This window comes from Hordeum vulgare, chromosome 4H, assembly GCF_904849725.1.
Source record: "Hordeum vulgare subsp. vulgare chromosome 4H, MorexV3_pseudomolecules_assembly, whole genome shotgun sequence".
NCBI classification, from domain to species: Eukaryota; Viridiplantae; Streptophyta; class Magnoliopsida; order Poales; family Poaceae; genus Hordeum; species Hordeum vulgare.
The window spans coordinates 391,527,151-391,537,788 of record NC_058521.1 but is presented as its reverse complement, the minus strand read 5'-3'; the positions used below and the strand labels follow the sequence as shown (position 1 = coordinate 391,537,788).

The 10,638-nt window shown below is 41.9% G+C and overlaps 1 pseudogene; it reads left to right on the top strand.

Moving 5' to 3' along the window:
* The first annotated feature begins 7,885 nt into the window (after window positions 1-7,885).
* LOC123450557 lies at window positions 7,886-10,396 on the top strand (annotated as a pseudogene).
* Window positions 10,397-10,638: the final 242 nt, after the last annotated feature.

Genomic DNA, 10,638 nt, shown 5'->3' with positions numbered 1-10,638 from the left:
AGTTGGGATGATTTTCAGAAACACTATGACCAAGAAATGCGTACCCAATTCCTGAAGAGCATCACCAAAGGTCCACGCATGGATTTTCCTCGTTTTGATGGAGATAACCCAGCGGGCTGGATAAGACAGTGTGAGAAATACTTCCAGATGGCTCGAGCACCTGCTGAATTCAAGGTCAACCTGGCACAACTTTATGTGATAGGAAGGGCTGATGTTTGGTTGCGACGTTCTGGAATTCTGAAGAAGCGGCTAACCCCGGGCACAATTTTGTGAGGAGATTTTGCGCAGATTTTCATCAGCCAGCTCATATGAGTTAACTGACAAGTTTAACACCCTCAAGCAGAACACCCTCATTGTGTCAGAATAGACTGACCAATTTGAAGAGTTAATGGCAGAGGTCCAATCTGATAACCCTATCCTGGATGAAAGCTGGTTTGTGAGGTGTTATGTAAATGGTCTACGTTCTCAAATCAAGTTTCAAGTGAGAGCTCTGAGACCTTCTGGGTTGACAAAGGCTTATTGGTTAGCAGTAAACCTGGAAAAGGGAGGAGTTGAGAAGAAATCCTACACTAGTTATTCTGGGAATGCTAAGTCTACCACTGGTTATCAGAAATTTACCACTATCACTCATGAGAAACCCACTGAATCCAAACATGCTGTTATCAACCAAAGAGCCAGGGAACCTGGTAAGTGTTAGAGATGTGGGGATGCACGGTTCCATGGCCATAAATGCAAAATGGCTCCTGCCTTAAATGTACTGATTGGAGAAGATCCCATTGAACAAGCAAAAGAACATGAGGAGGTGGAAGAACAGGAGGTGGAAGAACAACTGCAACAGGAAGATCATTGTATGACACTCTCGGCACAAGCAATGAAATCTGACAATGTCAACACTATCTCTCTGTTAGTTCAGATTGGGGGAAAACAGGGGATTGCCTTAGTAGACTCTGGGAGCAACTCAACCTTCATGAGCCTCAAATTTGCCCTCTCTACCAACTGCACCATCCTGAAAGACACCTCAAGAGCAGTCACTGTTGCTGGAGGAGGGACACTGTGGTCTGGCTCCTATGTCCCGCCCACAACTTTCATTGCAGGCAATACCAAATTCACACAACAATTCAGAGTACTAGATCTCCGTGGACATGATATAGTTCTAGGCAGTGATTGGATGGAACAACATAGCCATGTGGCTTTTCATTACAATCCAAGACAAATTTCGGTCATTATGGATAAGTAAACACCAGTGACAATTAGAGCCTGTGATACATTAGCTGATGCAACCCCCATAGAAGCAACTGAAGTGGACAAACTACTAGCTTTAGGTGCACCTGGTTATGTTCTGCATCTCATAAGAGACACTTCATTAAAAGCACCAGCTCCACAGGAAGTTCCACCACCTGTTCAGGAAGTACTGCAACAGTTCCCTGAAGTTTTTCAAGAACCAAAAGGATTACCTCCAAAGAGAGACTATGACCATAAGATTCCTCTCAAGGACCAAGCAGTACCACCAAATTCTAGACCCTACAGAGTACCACACATGCAAAGGAATGAACTAGAGAGGCAAATTGACTCCATGCTCTGAGATAAGATTATAAGAGCTAGTGAAAGTCCATATTCCTCCCCTGCAATTCTGGTCATGAAAAAGGATGGCACTTGGAGAATGTGCATTGACTACAGAAAACTTAATGCTGCAACTATCAAAAATAAGTTCCCCATACCTGTGATTGAGGATCTTTTGGATGAACTCCAGGGAGCTACCTATTTGACCAAATTGGACCTGAGATCTGGCTATCATCAGGTGAGAATGAATGAGCAAGACATACCTAAAACTGCATTCAGAACATATTTTGGTCACTATGAATTCCTGGTTATGCCCTTTGGGCTAGCTAATGCACCTCGGACTTTCCAAGCTCTGATGAACAACATTTTTGGTCCATATCGAAGGAAGTTTGTGTTGGTATTCTTTGATGACATCCTCATCCTCAGCAAATCCCTCTCTGAACATTTGGAGCACATACAAATTGTTCTCCAGCTCCTGAAAGAACACCAACTTTTTGTTAAACTTTCTAAATGTATGTTTGCTTCCAAACAAGTAGACTACCCGGGCCATATTATCACTGGAGAGGGAGTATCAACTGATCTTACAAAAATCACTGCAGTTGTTGATTGGCCAGTACCAGCTACAATTAAGCAACTCAGAGGATTCCTAGGTCTCTGTGCATATTACAGAAGATTTATTAAGGACTTTGGCACCATTGCTAGACCACTGCATGACATTCTGAAGAAAGACAGTTTCTGCTGGACAGACCTCCAAACCACTGCTTTTTCTAACTTAAAACAGGCTATGATTCAAGCACCACTGCTAGCACTTCCTGATTTCTCTGAGCCATTCACTTTGGAAGCAGATGCTTCAGGAGTTGGGCTAGGAGCAGTAATGATGCAGAAGGGAAGGCCACTAGCTTATTACAGCTCCACCCTATGTCCAAAAAATGCCGCACTATCAACATATGAAAAAGAAGCTCTTGCAATCATTGTTGCTCTCAAAAGGTGGAGACACTACTTTCTGGTGAATGACCTCATCATCAAAACTGATCATCAAAGTTTGCAATTCATGAGTGACCAAAAGATCACCACAAGCATCCAGCACAAGCTTATGCTCAAACTGCTAGAATTCAACTTCACTCTACAGTATAAGAAAGGGAAAGAGAACATTGTTGCTGATGCACTGTCTAGAAGAAACTCCCTCATGGCTATTTTTGTAGTTACACCCCAATGGATTTCTACAGTTGAACAATCTTATGCTCAAGACAGCACATGTCAGTCACTATTGGAGAGGCTTTTACTTTGACCCACCCATGCTGAAAACCAAAACACCTTACACTCAGGGATCATTAGGCACAAGGGGAAGATTTATGTAGGAAAGGGCATGAACTTAAGAACAAGGTTACTAACAGCCCTTCACTCATCAGCTATTGGGGGTCACTCTGGAATAAAAGCAACTTATCACAGAATCAAACATATATTCTACTGGCCAGGGCTGAAGCAAGCAGTGGACAACTTTGTGGCAACATGCCTAGCGTGCCAGAAAATCAAAGGAGAAAACTGCCCCTACCCAGGATATGTGGATCCTCTACAACTCCCTGACATGGTGTGGACACACTTGAGCATGGATTTCATTGAGGGGTTGCCTAAATCAAATGGACATGATGTTATCCTAGTGGTAGTAGACAAACTATCCAAATTTGCACACTTCATCCCTTTGTCTCACCCATACACTGTTCAAACGGTTGCCCAAGCATTCATTGACAATGTGATCAAACTTCATGGCCCTCCTTTGGCCATTGTGTCTGACAGAGATCATATCTTCACCAGTCAACTATGGCAGGACATCTTCAAGGGCATGGGCATTGACCTACGATACAGTTCTGCTTACCACCCTGAATCTGATGGCCAAACAGAGCGTGTGTATCAATGCCTGGAAAACTACCTTCGCTGTCTAGCCTCAATGCAGCCTAAGAAATGGGCCAAACACCTGGCCATGGCAGAGTATTGGTACAATACAACATATCACAGTTCCCTACAAAAACACCGTTTGAAGCTGCTTATGGATTCCCACGACCCAACATATGTGAGAACATTCTACCTGACAACATGACAGCAGATGCCCAACAGTTTTCACTGACAGAGAAGCACTTCTCCAGAACTTAAAAGACAACCTCACTGCTGCTCAAGCTCGCATGAAAAAGTATTCTGACCGGAAGCGCACAGAGAGAATCTTGGAAGTAGGGGATATGGTGTACCTCAAAATGCAGCCTTATCGCCTGAATGCCTTCGGACTGTGTACCCACATCAAGCTCCAAAGCAAGTATTACGGCCCTTTCCGCATCATTGCTGAAGTGGGACAAGTCGCCCACAAGCTCCTTCTGCCAGAGAGCACCAGTATCACCCAGTCTTCCACGTTAGCCAGTTGAAGAAGCACGTGGGACCAAAGGCGATTCCATGCTCGGACCTTCCCTTGATACGATCTAATGGGATGATCCTCACCGGGCCAGTCATGGTCGTGGAGACACGCCAAATTCCCCGCAACAACCTACCGATCGTCCAATGGCTCGTACAGTGGGCAAATCTTCCTTCGGGTGAAGCTTCATGGGAAGATGTCGCGTTCATGAAGAAGACGTTTCCCACCTTTTTCAAGGCGACCATCGATCGGTGGTTCAATCGCTGACCTCCTTGAGGACAAGTTCGGTCTTTCCCGGGTGCATTGTCAGTACTGAACCTGCAGGACAAGCGTTGGTGCCATCATCAGTTAATAGACGGTCAAGATCTCTTGCATCCAACGGCTCGCGCAGCTCGCCGTCACTGTACCGTTTCATTTGCCGTTATTGTAGTTAGTTCAGTCTGTTACCGTTGCCGTTGTCGTTGCCTGTTGCGAGTGGGCTTTAAAGCCAGGTGCTCGTGTCTGTAATCGGTATTGAGAATTGCCAAGATGCTTATTCACTTTATAGTACACTTTATAGCAATATAAACCCTAACGGGGCTACTTTCCCCTTTCCTCCTTCGATCTGAGAGCAAATTCATCGCGTGCTTGCTGAAATTCCTAGCTAGGGCGTGACACCCTCGTTCGTCGGCGGCCGCCCCAGATGCATCCACGTGCTCGACGGCAACAGAAGCACCCGCATGCCGGTCTTCGGTGACGACTTGATCGATAGGGACCGGAGGACTACGAGGGAGGCGGCGAACTCTCACCGACGAGGATTGGGCATGTGTGGAGAGGTGTAGGGCTGTGTGGGAGGGCCATAGCAGGTTCGCGTGGAGCCCCCCCCCCCCCCCCCCCCCGTGTCGGCAGTCCCAGGGCGAGGCATCGGGGGCGTGCTGCTTTGTCAGGATCTAGCTACCTGATGGAAGTAGAATTGCTCTTTTGAACCAAAATCAGCTCACAGAGAACTACATTGCTCTGAAAACGGGGAGTTGCTAGAGCACGTCACAAGCGGTTTAGACTACTCACAATGGGGGGTAACATAGAGTAGTAACATATATACATATGTTATTAGTCTAAGTTACTACCTCCACAGTGGACAGTAACATAGGAGTAGTAACATCAAGCTTTTCATTAATTAGCCTATAGACTCATCTTACCTTGGTATCCGCTATGTTACTCCTAGTATGAGTAACATGCTAAGTTACTCAATTTCTCTCTCTTCTCATTAATTAGTTGCCACATCATATTTCTTGCTTAGGTGACATCTATGTTACTACATATGTTACTCTCATCATGGGTAGTCTTAGGGTTTTACCCACATATCTATTACATGCCCAAATGGACCGGAAAGAGAGACATTTATAAGCCAACTCGCATAAAACAAATAAAGTAATTCAACTGAATGTAGTGTGCCTTGTCGGAAAGGTAATAGCGACGCGGGAGCTAAGCTGGGCCGTTGGATGCAGGATCTGCGGACGATGATTGCCTCCTCACCAAATCGGTATCTTCCTTCCTCAGCCGTTGGATGTAAGATCAACCCCTCAGGGCACTTCTCGCACGTAGAAACATGGGAGATTCACATTCCGGACAATTCCCCCTGTTAAGTTGCAGCTTGCCCTCAAGCTGCAAAAGAAGGAAAAACTTTTTGGATAAAGGATAAATCTTTCTAGGTGACTTCCTCCACTCGCATATTCACCCACTTGATCAACCACCTCACCACAGAAACACTGGTGTAGGCCTGGACCCACAGTGATGCTACATGTGCAGCCCGCACAGGGCCCACGATTTTTAAGGACCCCAATATATATATATATATATATATATATATATATATATATATATATATATATATATATATATATATATATAATTTTTTATCTACAAGTAATGGTAGTTACCAGCACCTTTGTTGACTTCCACGTGTCCCCGTTCGTAGCAGTAGGCAACCAGGTTCGCTGGGATAGCGCAGGACCTTGTAACCCGCAAGCAGTCGTAGCTAGTAAGTAATTAAATAAATGATGTGTGTCAATTCAACAACCTGCTAATTCCCCCACCGAATGCATCACTGTGAGCAGATAAGATATTTCTGAGTTGAACGTGCTGGCCGCTGGCCCCAACATCGCTTTTTTTTTCAAGAATCTCTTTTGCATATACTTTTGACTCGTGTATGTAGAACTACATACTCGTTTGAAAAATAGTACATAGTATATTGTTTGGAAAAAATAACACGTACTCCCTCAGCTACTCGAGTGACATGTATTTTGGTATAGAGGGAGTAATATATTCTTTGGAAAATAGTATATCATGGAGTTAAAAAATGTATATTTTAGAGCCATGAGTATATAGTATGTAGGATGGAGTATATAGTATGGTGGTATCTAGTATGAAGTACATAGTGTGGAATTGACATGAGTATATGGTATGTGCTGAGGAGTATATATAGTTTGGAGAAAGAGTATTTTTGGGTATATGTATATTTCCAGTGGCTTATATTCATCTAATATATATTTCCACATAGATACTCCATTTTATACGTAGCATAAAGTTTGCACTGTTGCTTAGAATATGTAGTATGGAGTATCACGTGAACACAAGTTGTATACACATGCTTCTTTTTCATTTAAATAGTATACACATAGTATGGAGTATCTAAGTAGTATGGAGTATGCACATTTAGCTAGAGACTGGAGTATGGAGTATAGGCTTATCTTTGTAATATGGATCAAAGATTAACCTGCGTATCTAAAACTTGAGAAGGAATGATGCCTGGCACCAACGGCCGGTGGATGCATTTTCAAATATAGCTTGCTCATTGGACACGAGGTAGTTATGGTAATTATCTTCCCACATAAATCGGGTTGGTAGGTAGGGGTACGGGCTCGTTTTCTTGATAGAGAAATTCTAGAACCAAGTCAGTTAATCAACGCTTGGATCTAATTAGATCGGAGGGCACCGAGTGTGGTGGTAACTACCACTAGATGGTAGAATCTATTTTCCATATATATATATATATATATATATATATATATATATATATAGCATATACAATATAGTTGTATTAAGAAAAAGTCAAAAAAGACTAGACGTCGTGGCCTGGTCGTGGACTCGTGCACGCGACGTGACCTCGTCTCCGCGAGCGACCTGGCCGCTGGGCGCCTGGGCTGATAGGAGTTGTAGGCCGTTTGCCTCGAGCGACCTGGGCCTATGGCCAGGTGCGCAGGTCTCCCGGTCTCCCAATTCCCAAACTTGATCAGCTGATCACCAGGCCTGGTCTCTATAGACGACGCACGGATCCCATCGATCTATCTATAGACGTCGCACGGATCCCATCGATCTATCTATAGACGTCGCACGGAGATGAGTAGACGGCGCACCATCGCCTGGTCTGTGAAGGATACGCGCCGGTGCCGGCAGGCCATCGCCCATCCGGAAAGCTTGTGATCAGCGAGAGCAGCTCGTCTCTGCCGTTGACGTCGTGCGTGTGTATGTACGAGTAGCGCTCCCCATCTATATTTCGGTAACGGTAAGAAAAGAATATCTCATCAGCTCGTCGCCTTCGTCGTTCGCATCATCACTGATCAATTCATCTGTTCATCAGATCGACCCCGCGATCCGATTCAGGCCGCCGCCGAGACTCGTCGTCTCGTCGGATCAATCCCAATTCATCCGTGCAGGATCCAAAACTAGGTGAGTTAGATAGTTTATCTAAGTGCCAAACATTGATGCATGATCTCCAATTAATATATATGCTACTGAATAACTTCAATTTCATTGTATTCATCTTTTTAATCTTGTGTTTCAATAATATAGATTTGAGTCATCATGGGGAAACATCAGTCTGGTGCCTATAAGCGCAAGAGAAAAGCGGAAGAACAAAGTTTAATTAATAAATCTTATAAAGGCGGCATGGACAAATTTGTTAGAAAAGAAGCACCGCAAGTGTCATCCCGTAATCAGTCTGTTGATCCTTCTACCCTTGCAATTGTTCCTTACAATGATGCTAGAGATGGTCACACAGAGACAGATAATATGGAGGTAGAGGAAGATCATATTGATGTTAACTTGAATAGTTCACCTCGTGAGGATGTTGATGCTTCTTCTAAATCTGATATATTTCATCCAAGAAACTGGGATTCTCTTGATTCTAAACATATTGATATCTTAGCACAAAAGGGTCCAAAAAGAGACAATTCAATTAAGAAAGGTCCTAAAGATAGATATCGTAAAAGGTTTACAGTCGTATTCTATACTAGATTTCTATCAAATGGAGAGTGTTGTGATGGAGACTAGCTTGTCTATTCTAAACAACTTGATAGAGTCTTTTGCTTTGCTTGTAAGTTATTTAGGAAAAGTCATCAGAAAGGTCAATTGGCAAATGAGGGTTCTAATGATTGGTCACATATGACCAATAGACTAAAAGACCATGAGACAAGTGGGGATCATGTTTTGAGTATGACTAATTGGTATGAGTTGCGCACTAGATTGGAAAAACATCAAACTATTGATAAAGCAGCTCAATGGCAACTTGAGAAAGAGAGGGACCATTGGAGAAAGGTATTATTCAGAATTGTTTGCATTGTAAAATTTCTTGCCAAGCATAATCTAGCATTTCATGGTACTAATGGCAAGTTGTATGAAGATAGCAATGGTAATTTCTTGGGTTTGGTAGAGATGTTGGCTGAATTTGACCCCATTATTCAGGAGCATGTTTGTCGTATTACAAATGAAGAAACTCATTCTCATTATCTTGATCATAAGATCCAGAATCAATTGCTACACTTGCTTGCTTCTTGTATTAGGTCTGAAATTATCAAGAAAATAAAGAGCGCAAAGTATTTCTCTATCATACTTGATTGTACCCCTCATGCAAGTCACCAAGAGCAAATGTCTTTAATTATAAGATATGTGGATTCATCTTCAAGTCAAGTTTGCATAAAAGAGTCCTTTCTAGGTTTTCTTGATGTAAATGATACAACTGGCCAAGGACTTTTTGAGGTGCTACAGAATGAGCTAAAACTTCTTGATCTTGATATAAATGATGTGCGAGGACAAGGTTATGATAATGGATCAAATACGAAAGGAACGCATCAAGGGGTACAAAGAAAACTTTTGGATGTAAATCTTAGAGCTTTTTTATTCTGCTTGTGGTTGTCATAGCCTTAATTTAACACTTTGTGATATGGCCAAGACTTGTGGTAGAGCAAAAGACTTTTTTGGGATCATCCAACGCATCTATACAATTTTCTGAAATTCTACTAAGAAATGGCATATTTTGAAAGAAAACATATCAGGATTGACTCTCAAGTCTGTGTCAGCTACGCGTTGGGAGAGTCGTGTTGAAAGTGTTAAACCAATTAGATTTAAATGTTCACACATTCGGGAGGCTCTACTTCAGGTAACCAATATGTTCATATTGATAATGATGTAATTCATTCAGGCTTTGACTAGATCCAGCTATAACATTTATGAACTTTCTTTTAATTTCAGGTATCTGAAACTGATAGTGATCCAAAGGCAAGCAGTGAGGCTCTAGGTTTGCCAAACAATGAACTTGGACAGTATGAATTTATCGTGGCAATAGTCATTTGGTATGAGGTATTGTCTACCATTAATTTAGTAAGCAAGAACTTGCAAACAAAGGATATGCTTATTGATATTGCAATTGAGAAAGTGAAAGGGCTTATTTCTTTCTTTAAGGGGTATAGAAAAACTGGTTTCCTAGAAGCATTGGAGATAGCCAAAGAAATTCCACTTGAGATGAATATTGATGCAACATTTCGTAAAAGAAGAGAAACTAAAAGAAAGAAACAATTTGATGAGAACCCAAACGACACAAATATTGCCACACAGTCTGCAGAGGAATCATTTAGAGTCAACTATTTCATACGTGTTGTTGATCAAGCAATTTCCTCACTCACGAGGAGATTTGAGCAATATGAAGGTTACCAGAAAATATTTGGTTTCTTATTTACCTCTGAAACATTGCGTTCATTGGATAAGGATAGTTTGAAATCTTCTTGTGTTAATCTTGAGGCTTTCCTTATGAAGGATAAACAATCTGATATTGATGCCAATGAACTATTTCTTGAGTTGAAGTTTCTTCAAAATTTCATGCCAAAATAAAATACCGTACCTGTTGAAATTATGAATTTTCTAAAGCGACATGATTGTTTTCCCAATGCAAGTATTGCATATAGAGTTCTATTGACCATTCCTGTGACAGTTTCATCGGCAGAAAGAAGTTTTTCTAAATTGAAACTATTGAAGTCATATATGCGTACTACTATGACCCAACAAAGACTCAATGATTTGGCCACAATAGCACTTGAGAGTGAAGTCTTGGAGAAGATTGATTACGAGGATATCATTGAAGATTTTATTTCAAAGAATACTGCAAGAATGAGGATGTTTAAATAAATAGCAATCGGGAGTTGCATAGGTATGACTTTTTATATGTCCAATTTTTATGTAATATATTATATTATATACGTTATAATTTTTTCTGCGATATATATATACATTATAATTGCTCGTTATTTCATATTTTTGTGAGATAGGGCGCCATTTTTTTGTTCCGCACACGGCCCCGGATTTTGCCGGCCCGACCGTGCACTAATGTCTCCCTGAACTCTGGGAATTAATTTCCTCTCCAATATAGC